The sequence below is a fragment of the Hemitrygon akajei genome, chromosome 32, assembly GCF_048418815.1.
Source record: "Hemitrygon akajei chromosome 32, sHemAka1.3, whole genome shotgun sequence".
NCBI classification, from domain to species: Eukaryota; Metazoa; Chordata; class Chondrichthyes; order Myliobatiformes; family Dasyatidae; genus Hemitrygon; species Hemitrygon akajei.
Window position 1 is genome coordinate 37212059 of NC_133155.1, and position 24517 is coordinate 37236575.

The following is a 24517-nucleotide window of genomic DNA, read 5'->3' on the forward strand; positions in this document are numbered from 1 at the left end:
CAGACCCCAATCTGTTAAGTTAGACCACTTCTCCTCCACTCTCACCCTGAACACCAGCGTGCCTCAAGGCTGTGTGCTGAGCCCTCTTCTGTACTCTCTTTTTCACCACTGACTGCGTTCCTGTACATGGTTCTAACTCCATAATCAAGTTCACAGACGACACCACGGTGGTTGGCCTGATCAGAGGGAATGACAAGATGGTCTACAGGGACAATGTCCAGCACCTGGCCGCATGGTGTGCCGACAACAACCTGGCCCTTAACACCCAGAAGACCAAAGAGATGATTGTGGACTTCAGGCATGCTAGAAGCCACACTCACGTCCTCATCTACGTCAACGGAGTTGTAGTGGAGCATGTATCAAGCTTCAAATTCCTTGATGTCCACATTTCCAAAGATCTCACCTGGTCCCTGAACTCCTCCATCCTGATCAAAAAGGCGCAACAGTGCCTTTATTTCCTGCGGAGCATCAAGAAAGCTCACCTCTGTCCCAGGATACTGACGGACCTTTACCACTGTACCACTGAGAGCATACTCACCAACTGCATCTCAGTGTGGTATGGCAATTGTCTTGTATTGGACCACAAAGCACTCCAGCATGTGGTGAAAACTTCCCAGCAGATTACTGGCACACAATTGCCCACCATTGAGAACACCTACTATAAATGCTGCTTGGGCAGGGCGAAAAGCATATCAAGGATGCATCTCACCCTAACCATGGAGTTTTTACTCTCCTCCCATCCAGTAGATGCTAGAGCCTCCGCTCCCACACCAGCAGGCACAGGAAGAGCTTCTTCCCTGAGGCTTTGACCCTGCTGAACCTCACATCACAGCGCTAAGCAGTATTGCACCCATATTGTACTGTCTCAGTACTTTTATATTTGTGTGCTGTAGCACTTACTTTTTATTCACAGTTATTTTGTAAATAACACTATTCTTTGCATTTCTGGTTAGATGCTAACTGCATTTCATTTGGCTTTGTATCTGTACTCGGCACAACGACAATAAAGTTGAATCTAATCTAAGCTATATGATTTAATATTCCACTCAGCTAACTCCTGAGGGTAGGTGCCTGCAGAGAATGGCAGCATACCTGGGATTGCTCAAGAACAGCTTGCTATTAGGAAACAGAATTGGAACATGGCACCGAGTCTTTTCAAGAAAATCAATGCACAATCAGCAGGACTTAAATGACTACCATCTAACGGCTGATAGCCAACATCTTTCTTGTTAAAATATTCCAAATATTTTAAGTCAGGAATAGTTTGGTTGGCAGTGAGATGTTAGATTTTTGTTTAATTATAGCATTTATGTGGATACTATTGTTGCTATAGCTCCAGACACCACTGCAGGTGATGTACCAGAATACTTTTGGAAGAGGCATTGATTCCACAGACATGAGAAAATATATTGTCACTAAATGCAAATGAGATGTAATAATAGGCTTGGAAAATGTCATTGTACAGTATTTTGTTCCTCTGCAATTTGAATCCTATTTTAATTTCAAAGGAGAAGCAATTTCAGAATTAAAAGGAACTAAATTTAAAATATATCCAGGTAAAAACTGGGTTAATTTCACTTTGCACTGAGGTTAGATCTCCAAATTATAATAAAATTACATTTTCCTGATGGAATCTATTTTACAAAAAGTCACAATCTCTTTACAACTCATGTTCTCAGTGGTTACTTCTATATGCACAATTTGTCTTTTTTATTGTTTGTTAGACTTGTTTATGTATATTTTTTCATAAAATTCCATTGTATTACTTTTTTTTCTATAAATGCCTCTCAAGGCAGTGTTTGGTAGCATATTGTATATGCACTTTGATCCCTTATATATAAATCACATATATATATAAATGATTTAGATGATGGAATAGATGGCTTTGTTGCCAAGTTTGCAGATGATACAAAGATTGGTGGAGGGGCAGGTAGTACTGAGGAAACAGATAGGATGCAGAAGGACGTATAGATTAGGGGAATGGGCAAGAAAGTGGCAAATGAAATACAATGTTGGAAAATGCATGGTCATGCACATTGGTAGTAGAAATAAATGTGCGGACTATTTTCTAAATGGAGAAAATCCAAAAACCTGAGATGCAAAGGGACTTGGGAGTCCTTGTGCAGAACACCCTAAAGGTTAGCTTACAGGTTGAATCAGTGGTGAGGAAGGCAAATGCCATGTTAGCATTCATTTCAAGAGGTCTAGAATACAAGAGCAAGGATGTGATGCTGAGGCCTTATAATGCTTTGGTGAGGCCTCATCCTTGAGTATTGTGAAGAGTTTTGGGCCCTTCATCTTAGAAAAGATGTGCTGGCAATGAAGAAGGTCCAGAGGAGGTTCACAAGGATGATTCCAGGAATGAAAGGGTCATCATACAAGGAACATTTGATGTCTCTGAGTTTGTACTCATTGGAATTCAGAAGGATGAGGGGGATGTCATTGAAACCTTTCGAATATTGAAAGGCCTAGACAGAGTAGATGTGGAAAGGATGCTTCCCATGGTGTTAGAGTCCAGGACAAGAGGACACAGCCTCAGGATAGAGGGGTGCACTTTCAAAACAGAGATGTGAAGAAATTTTGTTAGCCAAAGGGTTGTGAATTTGTGGAATTTATTGCCACGTGCAGCTGTGGAGGCCAGGTTGTTGGGTGTATTTAAGGCTGAGATTGATAGGTTCTTGATTGGGCATGGCATCAAAAGTTATGGGGAGAAGACTGAGAATTGGGGTTGAGGAGGAGAAAAACATAAAGGATCTGCTGTGATTGAATGGTGGAGCAGACTTAATTGGCTAAATGGCCTAATTCTGCTCCTATGTCATATGGTCTTATTACTTAGACCTTTAAAAACTGAGTAATATTCAGACGAATTAGGAAGAGCTGCACACTGATATCCCACCCACCAGCTCAGAAAATGGCCTTTCTCTGAATTTGCTATGAGTCCTAGTTTAACACATGCTTTTGAATAGTTATTTCTAGACCCAGCACTGGTCAGTTTATTTCCATGGAACCACTTGGACAAATTACCTCAAGGGGTACCCATCTAGAGAGCAGTAGTGTCACCGTACAACAAGAAAGACATAATAATGCTGAAGAGGATTCAACAGGGTGTTGTCTGAGAGGGAGTGAAGAAAGACTGGAGAGGCAGGGTCTGCTCTCCTTGGAGAGGAGGAGGTTAAGAGGGAACATAACTGAAGATGATAAAATTTTGAGTGATGTAAATAGGTAGATGGCAGTGATCTTCTCCCCATAACTAGTTTTGACATAAGGGATGAGAGAGATTATGAGGGGATCTAAAGGGCTTCCTTCTCACTGGGAACACACTGCCAGAGAGAGTGATGGAAGCAGAGGTACTGACACAATCTAAGAAGTGTCTAGCCAAGCATTTGAATCGCCCAGATGTATAAAGCTCCAGGCTTTATACAGAGATAATCCAGAGGTGAGATTAACATGGATGTGTGCCCATTGGTCTGCATAGATCTGGTGGGCCGAGTGGCCTATTTCCATAACAAGGTGCATGGCATCATTTTCTTACATTGTTGACTGCAGAACATTCTAAATGTTTACCAGGTTATTTGCTTAAATATAGCTTACGTTGTTAAATTTGTACTCTAAATATTTCCTTAGCATTATCATTTCCATTTTTTCTATTGTAGAGGACACAAGATCCACTCAAATTAGTTCATTGAGGTTGTTAGCTTACTACTGAACTTTACATTACACTGCAGCTGTTGTCTACAGGATTTGCATATCAGTTGTTTGAAACTGGCTGGTAAATCCATTTTGTGAAAACTTAATTCTGGGCTGCCAATATTTCAAAGGTCTCAGAAACCATGAAATTCACCACCAAAAATCCAAGTTCTTTGTTGATCTTTGCAGATCACCTGGAATCACCCCTTCGACATTCTCATTCTGTAACTGCTCATTTCATAATGTGAGAAGAAAACCTTACATTGAAATTGAGTGACTGTCTTTTAACAATGGAAAGACTTATGTTTGGAAAGAATGATTCAGGTTAAATAATGAATTAACACTTTAAAAAGTGGACCATTTAAATTCAAACCCTATAGAGCCTTTCCAAAGCACCTCATTTGTCTTCAGCTGATGACTTTCTGCTGAGATGCTTTACATGACCTTGGAATTAAACGATGCATGCATGCTCCAGTTCTAGAAATACCAATCTAGATAGGAAAAGGAAATTATTTTTGTTATAGCAAATGAAAATACCATATATATCCGCTTCATCTGTTCCTCTCCCAACTCTCCCACCTGGCTGGACATCATTCACATGAAAAGCAAGACAGCTTTTCAGTTTGACAGATTTGTCAAGAAATCTTGACAAATCTAACCATTGAGTCGATCACATTGAAACACATTCCTACTTCCATTCACCCTCTGACACATGGGCACAGCTGTAAAATGCTGAACAGAAATTCACCAGAAATTAAATATTAGCCTAAAGAATTTGAATATAACCAGCATCAGAAGACTAGTTGCTGTGAGTACACGATTTCATTCAAGTAAAATTATTGCAGTTTGGCCTTCAATACTATAATTCTAAGCAGACTTACCTCTAAATGCCTAGACCTGGGACTCTAACACCTCTCTTTGCAACTGAATCCTTGACTTCCAAACCAACATTCAGAAAGAAGAGGAAGCAAAACTACTGCACAATTATCTGCACCATTGATGTCCCACGAGACTGTGGCCTCAGCCCCGAATCGACTCCCTGTTCATTCATGACTCTGCAGCTAGATTATACTCAAACTCCATCTACAAATTAGTGGAATGTATCTCAAATAATGATGAGTCACAGTATAGGAAGGAGATCGATAGCCTAGTGACATGGTGTCATGAGAACAAACTTTCCTTTAATGTCAGCAGAAGAGGAGGGCAGGTCAGTGACATCAGGAAAGCATACAGAGCACATTTACATCAACGGGACTGAGCTCGAGAGGGTGGAGAGCTTAAAGTCACAAGGAGTGAACATCATCAGCAGTCTGTCCTGTCCAACTAAATTGATGCCTTGAACAAGAAAGTTCACCAATTTCTCTATTTCCTCAGGAGGCTGGAGAAATTTGCCATGACCCCTTTAACCTCCAATTTTTATTGATGTACCATAGAAAGAATCCCATCCAGATATATCGCAGGTTGAAATGACAACTGCTCTGTACATGACTGCAAGAAACAGCAGAGAGTTGTGGACACAGTTCGATACATCATGGACATCAGCTTCTCCTACATAGATAAATAAAAACACAAAATGCTGGTAGAACTCAGCAGGCCAGACAGCATCTATGGGAGGAGGTCATCACCACCTCCTCCCATAGATGCTGTCTGGCCTGCTGAGTTCTACCCCCATTTTGTGTTTTTATTTATTTATTTCCAGCATTGGCAGATTCACTCGTGTTCTCCTACATAGACTTTACATACAATTCTCAATGCCTTGGTAATGAAACATCACACACACCCCGGGCCTCCTTTCTTCTATGTTCTTGCATAGAGTGAAGATACAAAAGCCTGTAGAAAGTAGCACCAGGCTCAAAGATGACATCTACCTCACTGTTGTAAGACTATTGAATGGCTCCCTGGTATGATAAGATGGACATTTGACCTCACAATCTACCTCGCTATGAACTTGAAGCTTGCTGCAGTGTACTTTATCTGTAGTTGTGACACTTTATAACACACACTGGTATTATTTTACCTTTTACTAGCTCAATGCATTCTGTAATGCACCTTGACTGGCTGTGTCACCACCTGGCATGGGAACTGTACTACCCTCAATCACAGGGCACTGCCAAGTGTGGTGCAGACAGCCCAGCACATCTGCGCATGTGAATTTTCCTCCACTGAGGACATTTACAGCAGCAGGTGTGTAAAAATGGCCCGAACGATCATCTGGGACTCCAGCCACCCCAACCACAAAATGTTTCAGCTGCTTCTGTCTGGCTAATGGAACCGCAGCATTAAGGCCAGGACCAACAGATTACAAGGCAGCTTCTTTCACCAGGCCATCAGACAAATCAAATCCCCATTGATCTGATCGCATGTCTACCTGTACATACACATATACAAAACAATTATGTACACAATCTGTGTTTGTGCAATATCCTCCCACATTTCCTTTCATTCTTGCTTCTACATAGCGACGGAGCCACAATATAAGCAAACACGAGGAAATCTGCAGATGCTGGAAATTCAAACAACGCACACAAAATGCTGGTGGAACGCAGCAGGCCAGGCAGCATCTATAGGGAGAAGCACTGTCGACGTTTCGGGCCAAGACCCTTCGTCTAACGAAGAGTCTCGGCCCAAAACGTTGACAGTGATTCTCCCTATAGATGCTGCCTGGCCTGCTGTGTTCCACCAGCATTTTGTGTGAGACACAATGTAAAACTGCTTACTCACTCATATTGTGAGATGGGTGTAAGTGTTATAATAAATTCTCTTCTGTTCTAATGAGCTGATCAGTATGAACAGTACACAAGACAGGCTATAAACTTATAAACTCTACCCTGGCACATAAGCCAATTTACTAATGTAGTTAATTTAGTGGCATGGGATGTAGTTTTGTTTTTAGTAACAGCATTCTATTTAGAATTTAGTTGCATAATATCTACACCTGTGTGGCTTGCTGGGCCGTGGGGACAAAGGTGATAAATCGACACGGTTAACACTTGGTAATAGTTTGAAGCTGCAGGTGAAGAAGAAAGTTACCACAAAAGGTTAGTCTCAAAAACAAACTACTGGAACCCTGCAATCTGAACTGAAAAAAAACGTGTCAATACTCAGTCAGTCAGGCAGTACCTGTTCAGAAGTGGAGATAATGTTTCAGTTAAATGACACTCCTTCAATTTTTGAAAGGACAACAAGGCCTTATATTTATTGAACAGGAGCATTGTAACCATGCTCGATGATTCATATTACATATTTGGTATTAGAATCATGGTGGAAGAATATTTTTATTCCAAACTAACGTGTTATTAACAGAACAATTTAAGAATTCTAAAGCCTGTTATTTCAGACCATCATGTTGTCTCGCAAACTTGATAAAAATCCAAACTAAAGAAATGGAACTCTGGAGATTTAATAACATTCCTCATTGTCTTACTGCAATTTCAGTTAAATAAATGAAGAAACTCTCAAAAATGAGACATTTATTCTGATGTTATGTAGTGTCCAAGTGTTAAAAAGGACTTATAGAGAGCATCAACAAATTCAAACAGGAAATATTGTAGTTTTCCAGTTTAGGAGACAATTTACTTCTTACCTGTGCTTTGAAAAATTTAACTAATTAAGCCCAATTTCAGCATAAATAATGCAGCAAATGAATCACATTAATAAATGTTAGGAGCAAGAGTAATCTGTTCAGTTTCTAAATTAGCTCTGCAATTTATTGCACTGAAAGATATCTAATATATTTCATTTAATATTACCATGCTGCAGAACATCCCTGACGGTCATCTCCTCTGAAACCTGCAAATAAAAGACCATGAGACTAGAAGAGAAAGGAGCAGAACTAAGCCATTTGGCCATCAAACCTACTCAGTTTGTTCATCATGGCTGATCCAATTGCCTTCTCAATTACATTCTTCTTCCTTCTCCCTGTAACTTTTTATGCCCGAATAATCAAGAACCTATTGACCTCTGTCTTAAATATACTCAATGACCTGGCCTCCACTGCTGCCTATGGCAACAAATTCCACAGATTCACCACCCTCTGGCTGAGAAATTCATCCTTATCTATATTCTAAAGGGATATCCTTATACTCTGAAGTTGTGCCCTCTGGTCCTTGATTTCCCTCCACTATAGGAAGCATAGCCTCCACTTCCACTCCATCAAGGACTTTCAACATTTGATAGGATTCCCCCTTCATTCTTCTAAACTCCAGCGAGTACAGGCCCACAACCATCAAATGATCTTCATACAATAATCATTTAATTCCCAAATCATTCTTGTGAAACTCCTCTGAACCCTCTCTAATATCAGCCCATCCTTTCTTAGACAAGAGGCTCAAAACAGCTAACAGTACTCCAAATGAGGCTTCACTGGCACCTTATAAAGCTTCAGCATTACACCCTTGCTCTTATGTTCCAGTCTTCTCAAGATGAGTTCTATCATCGCATTTGCCTTCCTTTGGGAAATCCCAAGACCCTTTGCAGGTGGATTTTTGAATTTTCTGAAGATTTAGAAAATAGTCTACATGTGGCATCACAATAGTCTAGTGGTTATCACAATACTTTACCATACCAATGACTGCGGTTCAATTCCCGCCACTGCCTGCAAGGAGCTTGTACTTTCTTTCCTGTAATATCATGGGCTCATAGCTTGTTAAGCAACTTCATGTGTAGCAGCTTGTCAAAAGCATTCTGGAAATTCAAGTACACAGCATCCATCAATTCTCCTTGGTCTATCTTGATTGTTATTTCCTTAAAGAATTCCAACAGATTTAACCAAGATTTTCCCTGAAGAACACCATGCTGACTTTAACCTATTTTAGCATATGTTTCCAAATACAGTGACACTTCGTCCTTAACAATTGACTCCAAAATCTTCCCAATCACTGAGGTCAGGCTTACTGGACTATAATTTCTTTTCATCTCTCTCCCTCTGTTCTTGAAGAGTGAAGTGATATTTGCAATTTTTCAGTCCTCTGGAACCATTCCAGAATTTAATGATTCTTGAAAGCTCATTACTAATGTCTCCACAATTTTTTCAGCTACCTCTTTCAGAACCCTGGAATGCTGTCCATCTGTTTCAGGTGACTTAAGTCACTACCTCAGTCCTTTCAGCTTTCAAAGCACCTTCTCCTTTGTAACAGCAATTGCACACACTGTATCCCTTGACACTCTCGAACTTTGGGCATTCTGTTAGTGTCCTCCATAGCAGATCTCATCTCATTAGCTCTTCACTCAACCCTTCAATATCTGGACAGCAGAGCTGCATACATCAGGATGATCTTTGTCAACTTTAGCTCAGCATTCAATACCATCATCCCCTCCAAACCAATCAATAAGTTTGAAGGCCTTGGCCTCAATACTTCTGTATAATTTTATCCTCGAGTTCCTCACTTACTGACCCCAGTCATTTTGGTTTGGCAACAACATCTCTTCCATGATCTCCATCAGCACAAGTGTACCACAAGGCTGTGTACTTGCCCCTTTGCTCTACTCACTTTACACTGTGTGGTAAAGCATAGCTCCAATGTTTATTGATGAATCAGCATATAGGAGGGACATTAAAAATCTGGCTGAGTGGTGTCATAATAACAACTTCCTAATCTATGTTACCAAGATCAGGAAGATGAATATGGATTTCAGGAGGAGGAAACCAGAGGTGGAGAGGGTCAACAAATTTAAACTCTTTGGTGACATTACTTCAGAGAACACAATTGCATTTGCAAAGAAAGCAGGCGGTGCCTTGCCTTGAAGCAAAGTGGATAATGTCACTCAATCTCACTTGCCCAATCATTGAAATGTTCCCACAACCTATGGATTCACCTTCAAGATTCTTCATCTCATGTTCTCAATATTTATTGATTATTTATTTATTATTTTTATTATTTCTTTCTTTTTGTATTTGCACAGTACATTGTCTTTTGCACACTGCTTGAATGCCCACATTGGTACAGTCTTTCAATGATTCTCCTATGGTTAGTTTTCTTTGGATTTATTGAGTATGCCTGCAAGAAAATGAATCTCAGGGTGACGTATGTACTATGATAATAAATTTACTTTGAACTTGCAACAGTAAAGATGGATGCTAAATACTCATTTAGTTTGTCTGTCATTTCCTTGTCCCCCATTACTACATCTCCAACATCATTTTCACTGGTCCCAATATTTACTCTCACTTCCAGTTTACTGTTTTTATATTTTGGTATCCTCGTCCCTAGTGTTGGCTGGCTCACCTTTATATTTCATCATTTATAGCTTACCTTTATACTTCACAAATTTCTTCCTTATGGTTTTTTTTAGTTGCTTTCTGTTGGTTTTTATAAGCTTCCCAATCCTCTAACTTCAACTAAATTTTGCTCCATCATATGTCCTCTCTTTTGCTTTTATGCAGTCTTTGACTTTCCTTGTCAGCCAAGCTTGTGTCATCCTGCCTTTAGAGTACATCTTTATTGGGAGGATGCATCTACCCTGTACCTTTTGAATTTCTCCCAGAATCTCCAGTTACTGCTGTTCTGCTATCATCTAATCAGCTTTGGCCAGCTCCTATCTCACACTCTATAATTCCCTTTACTCCACTGTAATTTGCTTACATCTGACTTTAGCTTCTCCCTCTCAAATTGCAGGATGAAGCCTATTGTATTCTGATCCTAGCCTACTACTGATAACTTTATGTTGAGCTCCCGAATATAATCTAGTTCATTATGACAACACCCAATCCAGAATAGTCTTTCCCCTGCTGGGCACAACCATGAGTTGCTCTAAAATGCCATCTCATAAGCATTCTACAAACTCCCCTACTTAGGATCCAGCACCAACCTGATTTTCCCAGTTGATCTGCATGTTGAAATCCCCCTTGACTCCCATACCATTGCCCTTTTCACATGTGTTTTCTATCTCCCATTGTAATTTGCCAGCCATTGTTCTCATCAGGGTATTTTTACCCTTGTAATTTATTAACTCTACCACAATGATTTGCATTTTTCTGATCCTATATCACATCTTTCTAAGGATTTGATTTCATATTTCACCAACAGAGCCACTGCATCCCCTCTGCCTACATGCCTGTCCTTTCAATACAATGTGTTAAACTCCCAGCTATCGTCTTCTTTCATGCACGGCTTTATGATGTCATACCTACCAAACTCTAACTGCTCATTAAGATCCTTCAGTCCTGTTTCATCACCCTTTTCGATTCTGCCCCCATGTTACACTGCAGCTCATCGATTTTGCCCTTTCATCTGCCTGTCCTTCCCGACAGTTTCACTGCACACTGACTTTGATTGAGCTGTGTACCAACTGCAAAATCATCAGCCGTCTTACTCTGCTTCTTATTGCCCTGCCATATTAACTTAAACCTTCCCCATCAGCTCTAGCAAACCTGCCCAAAAGGATATGCTTAGCAAGATAAGAGCCCTGAGAATTACAGGGAAGTTACTAACGTGGGGGGACCAATGGCTGGTCGGCAAAAACAGAGACTGGGAATAAAGGGGTCCTATTCTGGCTGGCTGCCAGTTACCAGTGGAGTTCCACGGGTCGGTGTCGAGACCGTTACTTTTTACAATGTATGTCAATGATTTGGACTACAATATTAAGGGATTTGTGACTAAATTTGCCGATGATACAAAGATAGGTGGAAGAGCGGGTAGTGTTAAGGAAACAGAGAGCCTGCAGAGAGACTTAGATAGTTTAGGGGAATGGGCAAAGAAGTGGCAAATGAAATACAATGTTGGAAAGTGTATGGTCATACACTTTGGTGGAAGGAACAAACGGGCAGACTATTATTTAGATTGGGAGAGAATTCAAAATGCAGAGATGCAAAGAGACTTGGGAGTCCTTGTGCAAGATACCCTAAAGATTAACCTGTAGGTTGAGTCAGTTGTGAAGAAGCCAAATGCAACGTTGGCATTCATTTCTAGAGGTATAGAATACAAGAGCCAGGATGTGATGTTGAGGTTCCATAAGGGACTCGTGAGACCACACTTGGGAGAATTGTGTGCAGTTTTGGGCTCCTTATTTTAGAAAGGATATACTGACATTGGAGAGGGTTCAGAGAAGATTCATGAGAATGATTCCAGGAATGAAAGGGTTACTGTTTGAGGAACGTCTGGCAGCTCTTGGGCTGTATTCCCTGGAGTTCAGGAGAATGAGGGAGGATCTTATAGAAACATTCTGAATGTTAAAAGGCCTGAACAGATTAGATATGGCAAAGTTATTTCCTATGGGAGGGGATTCTAGGACATGAGTGCAAACTTCAGGATTGAAGGACGTTCTTTTAAATCTGAGATGCGGGGAAATTACTTTAGTCAGAGGGTGGCAAATCTGTGGAATTTGTTGCCATGAGAGGCTGTGGAGGCGAAGTCATTGGGTGTATTTAAGGCAGAGATAGATAGGTTCTTGATTACCAGGACATCAAAGTGTATGGGGAGAAGGCAGGGGAGTGGGATGAATTGAAGAATTGGATCAGCCTATGATTGAATGGCGGAGCAGACCTGATGGGCCGAATGACCTACTTCTGCTCCTAAATCTTACGGTCTTATGATATTTGTCCCCCTCAGGTTCAGGGGTGACCAGTCCCTTTTGTACAAAGAATTCCTCTTAAAGAGTGCAGATGGAAGTATTTGTTTCAAACTTCATCCACATCCTCTGGCACCATGGATTGTTTCATCAGTCCCTGCTAGGCCCCACTCTTCTCCTGGGTACTCACTTGGTTTTCATATGCAAACAATATGCCTTGGGATTTTTCTTGTCAAGATACTTGGTTTTGATATTTGTTAATTATTGTCTCGTGTACTAATGTACAATGAAATGCCTTTTATTTGCATGCCATCCAGACAAATCATTCTATACATAACTACGTAGACAAATAAGGACCATGGAAATGTACAGCACAGGAACACTGTGTCTGCACAGAACATAATGGCAATTGTACAGAATTCTCCTACTTTAGCTTAATTGAAGTTTTATATGACTGAAGTCTATCTGCATCCATGAATTTGTTCAACTCCAGTTTCTCCAGAATTTGCTTTCAAATTCCTCCCTGTTGTTTAAAATTAGCCCCTCTGTTATATTTGACATATTGCAGTATCATACACAGTGAAGACTGGTGCAGAGCATTGATTTAACGTATCTTCCATTTTCTTTTCCTTCTTATTTATTCATCAGTCTCATTCTCCCACCATACCACTCGTTGCCTTTTTCCTATTTATCTAGCTCTGTTAAAACTCTTTGCTTTAATTTTACAGTTTACCTCTCAAAATCAATTTCTTCCTTCTTCCTGAGCTTCTGAGTCTTTCACTTCTGGATTAAAAAAACTTCCCTGTCCTTATTAAACTGGAAATAGTGCGAAGAAGATTTACAAGCATATTGCCAGAATTCAGTGGCCTAGGTTACAGGGAGGAGTTGGGTTGACTTTGAGTAAAATCAAAACAGATATAGATCGGGTGATTGCACAGAGTCTTTTTTTCCAATAAGGGAGAGCTAAAAATGAAAGGGCAGGGGTTTAAAATGAGAAGTGGAAGATATAAAAGGGATCTGAGAAAAGGGATCTTTTTCATCCAAGGATGGTGTGTGTATAGAACAAGCTACCTGAGGAAGTATTTGACACAGGTACAATAACAATATTTAAATGACCTTTGAATAATTGCCTGGATAGGTGAGGTTCAGAGGGATATGGACAGATAAATAGGACTAGATTTGTGAACGCCAGGAGGGAGGGGAGGGTGGCCATACTGGAACAGCCAATTTGGGACGGGCTGTGTTTAAGGTCAAATGCTGAGTATAAGATTAAAGTGCAAAGATTCAGACAAAGGAGCAGAGATACATTAGGATGAGAAAAGACTGTTCCTTTTTATTTGTCCATATTGATAGGTATATGGACAGGAAAGGAATGGAGGGTTACGGGCTGAGTGCGGGCCAGTGGGACTAGGTGAGGGTAAGTGTCGGCATGTACTAGAAGGGCCGAGATGGCCTGTTTCCATGCTGTAATTGCTATATGGTTATATTTACATCAGCATTCAAAAGGATAAGTAATGATAGTCAGTGAAGTTGCATGCTCCATCTGCAAGATGTGGGAGACAGGGAATAAGAAGAGTCCCAGACACTGACACTTGCAGGAAGTGTGTCTGGCTGTGACTCTTCTGAGGCCACATAGAGAACCCCAAGAGATGGGGTTCAGGCCTTTGGATTTTATTAGGATTTCTTCTGGAGTTGCGATGACATTTCCATCTGAACTGGAGGGGGACCAATATCCTTGCAGCAAGTGCTACAGGGAGGATTTAAACTAGTAAGGGAAGAGGATGGATTGCAGAATAAGAGTACAGCAGATGGGGGTTCGTATGTAAAAAACCACAGTCAGCTCCACCAAGTAGAGTCAGCAGAGCTAGGACGGTCACTGGGCTAACAATATTTACTTCAACACAAGGAGCCTCGCAGGCAAGGTGAGTGTAAATCAGCATGTGGGACTATGATATTCCAATCACAGGAAGCGCTGATAACTCAAGGTCTGGGGTTTAGATCTCTCGGGCATGACAGAGGGTATGAAAAAGATGAGGTGGGGATTTGCATTGCTAACCAGGGAAACCATTATGACTGTACTCAGGAAGGATATCTGGAGAGATCAGCTAATGAGGTTGTATCGGTACAACTAAGGAATATGAAAGGGTGGTCACTTTGATTGTGTTACACTTCAGACCTCCAAAAGCATTGGCAGGATTTGGAAGAACAGATCTTCAGGATAGAATGCAGGTTCTGCAGATTATTACATTTGCCGGTGACACCTAAATGTGTTGGAAAATGAAAAGGGTTGTCAAAGGTTACAACTGGATCTAGATCATTTGGGAAAGTGAGCAATGGAATGGTACATGGAATTTAGTTAGGTGCTGTACGTGTGTAGCAATGTATTTTTGGAATTGAATATTCACATAAGAACATAAAAAATTTGGAGCAGGAGTCGGCCATCTGGACTGTCGAGCCTGCTCTGCCATTCAATAAGCTCATGGCTGATCTGGCAATGGACTAATCTCCACCTTCCTGCTTTCTCACCATGACCCTTAATTCCCCTGCTATGCAAAAATCTATCCAACTTTGTCTTAAATCTGTGGAATTTGTTGCCATGAGCCGCAATGGAGGCCAAGTCTTTGGGTGCATTTAAGGCAGAGATAGATAGGTTCTTGATTAGCCAGGGCATCAAAGTGTATGGGGAGAAGGCAGGGGAGTGGAGATGACTGGAAGAATTGGATCAGCCCCTAATTGAATGGCAGCGCAGTCTCGATGAGCTGAATGGCCTACTTTTGCTCCTATATCTTATGGTCTTAAATATATTTACTGAGGTAGCCTCCACTGCCTTATTGGGCAGAAAATTCCACAGATTCAGTTGCTCTTCATCTCAGTCCTAAATCTGCTCCCCTGAATCGTGAGGTTATGTCCCCTAGTTCTAGTCTCACTTACCTGTGGAAACAATTTTTCTGCTACTATCTTATCTATCCCTTTCATAATTTTATATGTTTCTATACAATCTCCTCTCACTCCTCTGAATTCCAATGAGTACAGTACCAGGCAACTTAATTTCTCCTCATAGTCTAACTCCCTCAACTCTGGAATCAACCTGGTGAACCTCCTCTGCACAGTCTCCAAAGCCAGTCTATCTTTCCTCAAGTAAGGAGACCAGAACCTCATGCGGTATTCCAGGTGTGGCCTCACCAGTACCCTGTAAAATTACAGCATAACCTCCCAGGTCTTAAATTCAATCTCTCTAGCGATGAAGGCCAACTTTCCATTTGCCTTCTTGATAGCCCGCTGCACCTGCAAACCAACCTTTTGTGATTCATGCACAAGTACTCCCAAGTCCCTCTGCACAGCAACATGCTGCAAATTTTTACTATTTAAATAATAATCTGCCGTTTCTTTTTTCCTTCCGAAGTGGATGACCTCACATTTACCAACACTGTACTCCCTCTCCCATACCCTTGCTCACTCAATTAACCTATCTAGATCTCTCTGCAGACTCTGTATCTTCTGCACTAGTTGCTTCTCCACTTAATTTAGTATCATCAACGAACTTAGATACACTACACTCGGTCCCCTTTTCCAGATTGTTAATGTATATCGTGAACAGTTGCGGGCCAAGCACCGACCCTGCAGCACACCACTCACCACTGATTGCCAACCCGAGTAACCCAACTTTGCTTTCTATTCAATCCTCTATCCATGTTAATACATCACACACAACTCTATGCATCCTTATCTTATGGATAAGTCTATTATGTGGCACTTATCGAACACTTTCTGAAAATCCAACAAAATAACGTCCATCTGTTCCCCTCTATCCACTGTGCTCATTATATCCTCAAATAACTCCAGTAAGTTTGTCAAACAGGACCTGCCTTTTCTGAATTCATGCTTCATCTACCTGATAGATTCATTTCTTTGCAGATGCCTCGCTATTTCTTCTTCAAACATTTTCCAAACTACAGATGTTAAACTAACTGGCCTGTAGTTAAGCAACACACACAAAATGCTGGTGGAATGTAGCAGGCCAGGCAGCATCTGTAGGAAGAAGCACTGTTGACGTTTTGGGCCGAGACCCTTCATCAGGACCTGACGAAGGGTCTCGGCTCGAAACATTGACAGTGCTTCTTCCTATAGATGTTGCCTGGCCTGCTACATTCCACTAGCATTTTGTGTGTGTTGCTTGAATTTCCAGCATCTGCAAATTTCCTTGTGTCTGGTCTGTAGTTACCTGCCTTCAGTCTACATCCTTTTCTGAACAGTGGCATGACATTCACCATCTTCCAATCTGCCGAGAACTTCCCAGAGTTAGAGAATTTGGTAAATCATCACCAAAGCCTCTACTATAACTTCCGGCATTTCTTTCAGTACCCTGGGATGCATTGCATCAGGAACAGGGGACTTATCTATCTTCAGGCCCGCAAGTTTGCTCAGCACAACCTCTTTAATGGTAGCTATTGTATCGAAGTCCTCACCTCCCATCGCATCCATAACATCTCTTTGGCATATTAGATGTGGCCTCAACCATGAAGACCGACACTAAATAGTCATTCAAAGCCATGGCCATATCCTCATTATCCACTATCAGTTCCCCCTTCTTATCCTCCAAGAGACCTACGCTCACTTTAGTCACACTTTTTCACTTTATATAATTATAAAACCTTTTACCATCCATTTTTATATCTTGTGCTAGTTTATTTTCATTATCTAGCTTCCCTTTCTTTATTGATCACTTAGTGGTACTTTGCTGCTTTTTAAGGTTTTCCCAATCTTCCAGTTTCCCTCTACTCTTGGCAACTTTCTATGTACAAGCGTTCAGTTTGATGCCTTCTTATATTTCCTTAGTTATCCAAGGATGGCTCTCTCTACCCTTACTGTCCTTGCTTTTCACTGGAATATACATTTGTTGAGTTCTGTAAAAAATCTCTTTGAAAGTCTTCCACTGTTCCTCAACTGTCCCACTGTGTTCCCAGTCTACATGAGCCAAATTCCCCCCTCATTCCATTGTTTAGGCATAATACATTGTTTTTAGATTGAACTATTGCACCCTCCATTTGTATGAGAAATTCCATCATTCTGTGATAACTCTTTCCAAGAGGATCCCTAATACAAGATCACAAATTTTAGCTGTCTCATTGCACAGGACCAGATCTAAGACAACGTGTTCCCTTGAAGTTTCAGTAACATGCTGTTCAAGATACATTCTGTGAAGTCCTCCTTAAGACTGCCTCGACCAGCTTGATTCACCCAATCAATGTGTAAGTTAAACTCATCCATGATATCTGTTCCTCATCCATGATATCTGTTCCATGAAATATCTGTTCCTCAGATACTTCTCCTTTGCCATTGTAACGTTGATATGTGGTGGCCCATAGACAACTCCTTCCAGTGATTTTTTCTCTTTACTATTCCTAATCTCTACCCAGATCGAGACACCATCCTGAGAGGCAGGATTTATGAACATTTGGAGAGGCACAATATGATTAGGAATATTCAGCATGGCTTTGTCAAATACAGGTCGTGCCTTATGAGCCTTATTTTTTGAGGATTTGACTAAACATATTGATGAGGGTAGAGCAGTAGATGTAGTGCGTATGGATTTCAGCAATGCATTTAATAAGGTACCTCATGTCAGGCTTATTGAGAAAGTAAGGAGACATGGGATCCAATGGGAAATTGCTTTGTGGATCCAGAACTGGCTTGCTCACAGAAGGAAAAAGACTGGTTGTAGACAGGCCATATGGAGGACGGTCACCAGGCATCTGTTCTGGGCTCCTACTCTTCATGATTTTTATAAATGACTTGGATGAAGAAGTAGAGAGATGGGTTAGTAAATTTGCTGATGACACAACGGTTCGAGGTGTTGTGGATAGTGTCGCTGTCAGAGGTTACAGCGGGACATTGATAGGATGCAAAACTGGGCTGAGAAGTGGCAGATGGAGCTCAACCCAGATAAGTGTGAGGTGGTTCATTTTGGTAGGTCAAATATGATGACAGAATATAGAAAAAATGTGTATTGTAAAATGTGTGCAGGTTAGTTTTTTGAAGCAATACATAGAGGTACCAACTAGAGAAGAGGCAGTGTTGGATCTCCTGTTAGGGAATGAAATAGGTCAGGTGACAGAGGTATGTGTTGGGGAGCACTTTGGGTCCAGTGATCACAATGCCATTAGTTTCAATATAATTATGGAGAAGGATAGGACTGGACCCAGGGTTGAGATTTTTGATTGGAGAAAGGCTAACTTTGCGGAGATGCGAAAAGATTTAGGAGTGGATTGGGACAATGTGTTTTATGGGAAGGATGTAATAGAGAAATGGAGGTCATATAAAGGTGAAATTTTGAGGGTACAGAATCTTTATGTTCCTGTTAGGTTGAAAGGAAAGGTTAAAATTTTGAGAGAGCCATGGTTTTCAAGGGATATTGGAAATTTGGTTAGGAAAAAGAGAGAGATCTACAATAAATATAGGCAGCATGGAGTAAATGAGGTGCTTGAGGAATATAAAGAATGTAAGAAGAATCTTAAGAAAGAAATTAGAAAGGCTAAAAGAAGATACGAGGTTGCTTTGGCAAGCAACGTGAAAATAAATCCGAAGGGTTTCTACAGTTATATTAATAGCAAAAGCATAGTGAGGGATAAAATTGGTCCCTTAGAGAATCAGAGTGGACAGCTATGTGTGGAGCTGAAAGAGATGGGGGAGAGTTTTGAACAATTTCTTTTCTTCTGTATTCACTAAGGAGAAGGATATTGAATTGTGTAAGGTAAGGGAAACAAGTAGGGAAGTTATGGAAACTATGACGATTAAAGAGGAGGAAGTACTGGCGCTTTTAAGGAATATAAAGGTGGATAAATCCCCGGATCCTGATAGGATATTCCCCAGGACCTTGAGGGGAGTTAGTGTAGAAATAGCAGGGGCTCTGACAGAAATATTTCAAATGTCATTAGAAACGGGGATGGTGCCGGAGGATTGACGTATTGCTCATGTGGATCCATTGTTTAAAAAGGGTTCTAAGAGTAAACCTAACAATTATAGGCCTGTCAGTTTGACGTCAGTGGTGTGTAAATTAATGGAAAGTATTCTTAGAGATGGTATATATAATTATCTGGATAGACAGGGTCTGATTAGGAACAGTCAGCATGGATTTGTGCGTGGAAGGTCATGTTTGACAAATCTTACTGAATTTTTTGAAGAGGTTACAAGGAAAGTTGACGAGGGTAAAGCAATGGATGTTGTCTATATGGACTTCAGTAAGGCCTTTGACAAGGTTCCACATGGAAGGTTAGTTAGGAAGGTTCAATAGTTAGGTATTAATATTGAAGTAGTAAAATGGATTCAACAGTGGCTGGATGGGAGATGCCAGAGAGTAGTGGTGGATAACTGTTTGTCAGGTTGGAGGCCGGTGACTAGTGGTGTGCCTCAAGGATCTGTACTGGGTCCAATGTTGTTTGTCATTTACATTAATGATCTGGATGATGGGGAGGTAAATTAGATTAGTAAGTATGCAGATGAAACTAAGGTAGTGAATAATGAAGTAGGTTTTCAAAGTTTGCAGAGAGATTTAGGCCAGTTAGAAGAGTGGGCTGAATGATGGCAGATGGAGTTTAATGCTGATAAGTGTGAGGTGCTACATTTTGGTAGGAATAATCCAAATAGGACATACATGGTAAATGGTCGGGCATTGAAGAATGCAGTAAAACAGAGTGATCTAGGAATGATGGTGCATTGTTTTGTGAAAGTGGAATCTCATGTGGATAGGGTGGTGAAGAAAGCTTTTGGTATGCCGGCCTTTATAAATCAAAGCATTGAATATAGGAGTTGGGACATAATGTTAAAATTGTACAAGGCATTTGTCAGGCCGAATTTGGAGTATTGTGTACAGTTCTGTTCACTGAATTATAGGAAAGATGTCAACAAAATAGAGAGAGTACAGAGAAAATTTACTAGAATGTTACCTGGGTTTCAGCACCTAAGTTACAGGGAAAGGTTGAACAAGTTAGGTCTTTATTCTTTGGAGCGTAGAAGGTTGAGGGCGGATGATAGAAGTATTTAAAATTATGAGGGGGATAGATTGAGTTGACGTGGATAGGCTTTTTCCATTGAGAGTAGGGGAGATTCAAACAAGAGGACATGAGTTGAAAGTTATCCCTCTGATCTTCCACACTACCAAGAGTCTTACCATTTATTATAACCATATAACAATTACAGCATGGAAGCAGGCCATCTCGGCCCTTCTAGTCCGTGCCGAACGCTTACTCTCACCTAGTCCCACTGACCCGCACTCAGCCCATAACCCTCGATTCCTTTCCTGTCCATATACCTATCCAATTTTACTTTAAATGACAATACTGAACTTGCCTCTACCACTTCTACTAGAAGCTTGTTCCACACAGCTACCACTCTCTGAGTAAAGAAGTTCCCCCTTGTGTTACCCCTAAACTTTTGCCCCCTGGGTCCGAGTCCATAGGACACTCAAGGCTGCTGCGCAGGTTGGCTCTGTGGTTAAGAAAGCATATGATGCATTGGCCTTCATCAACTGTGGGATTGAGTTTAGGAACCGAGAGGTAATGTTGCAGCTATATACGACCCTGGTCAGACCCCACCTGGAGTATTGTGCTCAGTTCTGCTCACCTCACTACAGGAAGGACGTGGAAACCATAGAAAGGGTGCAGAGGAGATTTACAAGGATGTTGTCTGGATTGGGGAGAATGTCTTATGAGAATAGGTTGAGTGAACTCAGCCTTTTTTCCTTGGATGGATGGAGGATGAGCGGTGACCTGATAGAGATGATGAGAGGCATTGATCATGTGGATAGTCAGAGGCTTTTTCCCAGTGCTGCAATGTCTAGCATTGGAGGGCACAGTTTTAAGGTGCTTGGAAGCAGGTACAGAGGAGATAACAGGGGTAAGTTTTTTTATGCAGGGAGTGGTGAGTGTGTGGAATGGGCTGCCGGCGATGGTGGTGGAAGCGGATACTTCAGGGCTTTTTAACAGACTCCTGTACAGGTATACGGATCTCAGAAAAATAGAGGGCTATGGTTAACCATCGGTAATTTCTCAGATAAGAACATGTTCAGCACAGCTTTATGATCCGAAGGGCCAGTATTGTGCTGTCGGTTTTCTATGTTTCTAACATTGCATTCACTTTCTTCACCACCGACTCAACCTGGTTAACCTTTAGGGTATCCTGCACAAGGACTCCCAAGTCCCATTGCATTTCTGCATTTTGAATTCTCTCCCATCTAAATAATAGTCTGCCTGTTTATTTCTTCCACCAAAGTGCATGTCCATACACTTTCCAACATTGCCACTAATTGCCATTCCCCTAAACTATCCAAGTCTCTCTGCAGGCTCTCTGTTTTCTCAACACTACCCACTCCTCCACCTATCTTTATATCATTGGCAAATTTAGCCACAAATCCATTAATCCCTATATAATATCCTTGGATATTTAATTCTCAATCCTCTCCACCCTGCAACCATGGCTCCATAATGGCCACTAAATCATTCCTATTTGTACTGATTTGAGCCACATATCACTGACCTTTTTTTGAATACAATGGGCATTCAAATAAAGTGCCCTTACACTCATTGTGCTTTTAAAATCTTGTAATCTTTTACTCTTTTGCACTCGACTTTTCTTCACTCCTCTCTTTCTTTTCTCTTTTTTATCTTTTGTTTCTCCTTTATCTTTATCCCCACTTTTCTTTTTAATTTTACCCATACTTCTCCAACCTGTTGAACCCCCCCCCCCCTTCTAATTAAAAACACAAAAATGCTGGCAGAACTCAGCAAGCCAGACAGCATCTATGGGAGGAGGTAGTGATGATATTTCGGGTTCACTCCTGATGAAGGGTTTCGGCCCGAAACGTCGTCACTACCTCCTCCCATAGATGCTGTCTGACCTGCTGAGTTCTGCCAGCATTTTGTGTTTTTATTTATTTCCAGCATCAGCAGATTCACTCGTGTTGCCCCCTTCTAATTAATTTAAAGCCCTATCCTAGACAGGCCTAAACAGAGTGGACACTGAGAGGACGTTTCTGGAAGTGGGAGAGTCTAGGATCAGAGGGCACAGTCTCAGAATAGAAGTGTTACTTTTTACTTCATGCTGCTCTATGAATTGAAGGGTGTAAGGTCAATAAGGTTGTAGCAGTGGGGGGATTGTAACTTTCCAAGTATTGACTGGGATTTTCTTTAATGGGGTAGAATTCATAAAATGCATTCAAGTGATTTTATAGAAGCAGTGTTTAGAGAGTCCAAATACAGGAGGTCATGTTCCTTCACTTTGGGAACTAGGAGAGGCAAGTGATGAGGTGTCTGTGGAGAGAGCCATTGGGAACAATAACCACAATCTGGTACATTTAGGGTGGACATGGACATGGACATAGATAAGGCTGGTCTCTATCTAGGGAAAGGCACGTTTTCATAGTGTGAAACATGACCTGACAGAGATAGATTTGGAGCAGCTGCTGGAGGGGAGAACAATATCCAGTAAGTAGGGGGTGTTTAAAATTGAGGCAGTAAGAGTTCAGAGTTAGCATGTCCCTGTAAGGGAAAGAGGGTAATTAACTAAGGTAAGAGGGAAAAGCCTAGAAGCTACAGGCCAGTGATCCTTACACCAGTGCCAGGGAGACTGCTGAAGATGTGAGGAAGAACTTTTCACAACATTCTACACACGGTCATCTGGTACAGAAGGTTGCAAGTGAAGGCACAAGGAATCAAGGAATAGTGGATACGATAACAAAGACATCATTTTGCATGTTTGATTTCATAGACTGAGGCATTAAGCATGAGAGTTAGGGCATCGTATTGCAGCAGTACAGAACATTGGGTAGTCTGCGCCTTGGTTTTGTGTACAGTTCTGTTTGACACCCTACAGAAAGAATGGGGGTACCAATAGAGAGTTAGCCGTCTGGTGCTGTTGTGCCATCAGCACTGGGCTTTGAAGCAAATGGTTCTGAGTTCGAATCGGGCTGGCTCCTTGCAAGCTTTTCATCCATGCTGGGTTGAGTATCGAGCTGGTAACTCAGCATCGTAGAACAACAGTCAGATGCCACAGAAACAGCAAACATGTTGCCTGATGTGCCATGAGGTGCAAAAATTAACAACAAATGGAGAGTGCGCAGAAGAGCATCACTGTGCAAGTACAAAATTTTGAAAGGGATAGATAAGATAAAAGTAGGAAAGTTGCTTCCATTGGTAGGTGAGACTAGAACTAGGGGACATTGCTTCAAGATTCAGGGGAGAAGATTAGGACAGAGAAGAGGAGAAACTGTTTTTCCCCAGAGAGTGGTAAATCTGTGGAATTCTCTGCCCAGGGAAGCAGTTGAGGCTTCTTCACTAAATATATTTAAGATACGGTTAGATAGATTTTTAGTAGGGGAATTAAAGGTTATGGGGAAAAGACAGGTAGATGGAGCTGAGTTTACAGACAGATCAGCCATGATCTTATTGAATGGTGGGGCAGGCTTGTTGGGCCAGATGGCCTACTCCTGCTCCTATTACTTATGTTAGTATGTAACAGAGGGTTGTAGTTTTAAGGAGAGAAAGGATAGGTTGTGTTTATTCTCTTTGGAACAAAGCAGCCGGAAGGGTGATTACTTACAGGTTTATAAAATAAGAAAAGGCATATATAGAGTAGATAGAGTCTTTATTCTAGAGTCAGGAAGTCTTAAACCTGAGAGCACAGGTTTAAAGTGTGAAGGGAGAAATGTAAGGGTGAACTGAGGGGCAATTTAATTTTACACAGAGGACAGAGATTTTCGGGAATGTTTTGCCAGAAGAAGCAAAATACAATGTTTAAAAGGTATTTGCACAGGTTCTTGGATAGGAAAGTCAACAAGATTTACAGGCCTAATGAAGGCAATTGGGATTACTGTAGACAGGTTTCATGGATGAGGTCAAATGAAAGGAGGACGGGTTAAGGTGACGTGCAATCATATGATTGCATAAGCATGAGCACTCTCCAAGATTCCTGTGTCTGTATGTGAGATATTATATATATACACATATTATACATATGTTTATACGTATTTCCAGTGGTATATATTTCTATCACATTGCCAAACAGGTCTTCTGGATTCTAATAGAACACTCTCCTTACTTCACTTCTTGTAACTTTACTGTTATTTTTAGAATATGTTGGCAGAGTTACGAGAGCAGTAATCAAATAAACAATTTTTCCCTGTTTGTTCTATCAATAATTCTCTTAATCAGGGCTCTCTGTGTTAAGTTTCTCTTTTCCCTTCTCTGAGGTAAAGAGAGGAATTTTACCTCCCTGAGTTTCTCCACTGAACTCCTGCCCTTTACCAGTCACATTGCCCTGGTTAACCTGCTCT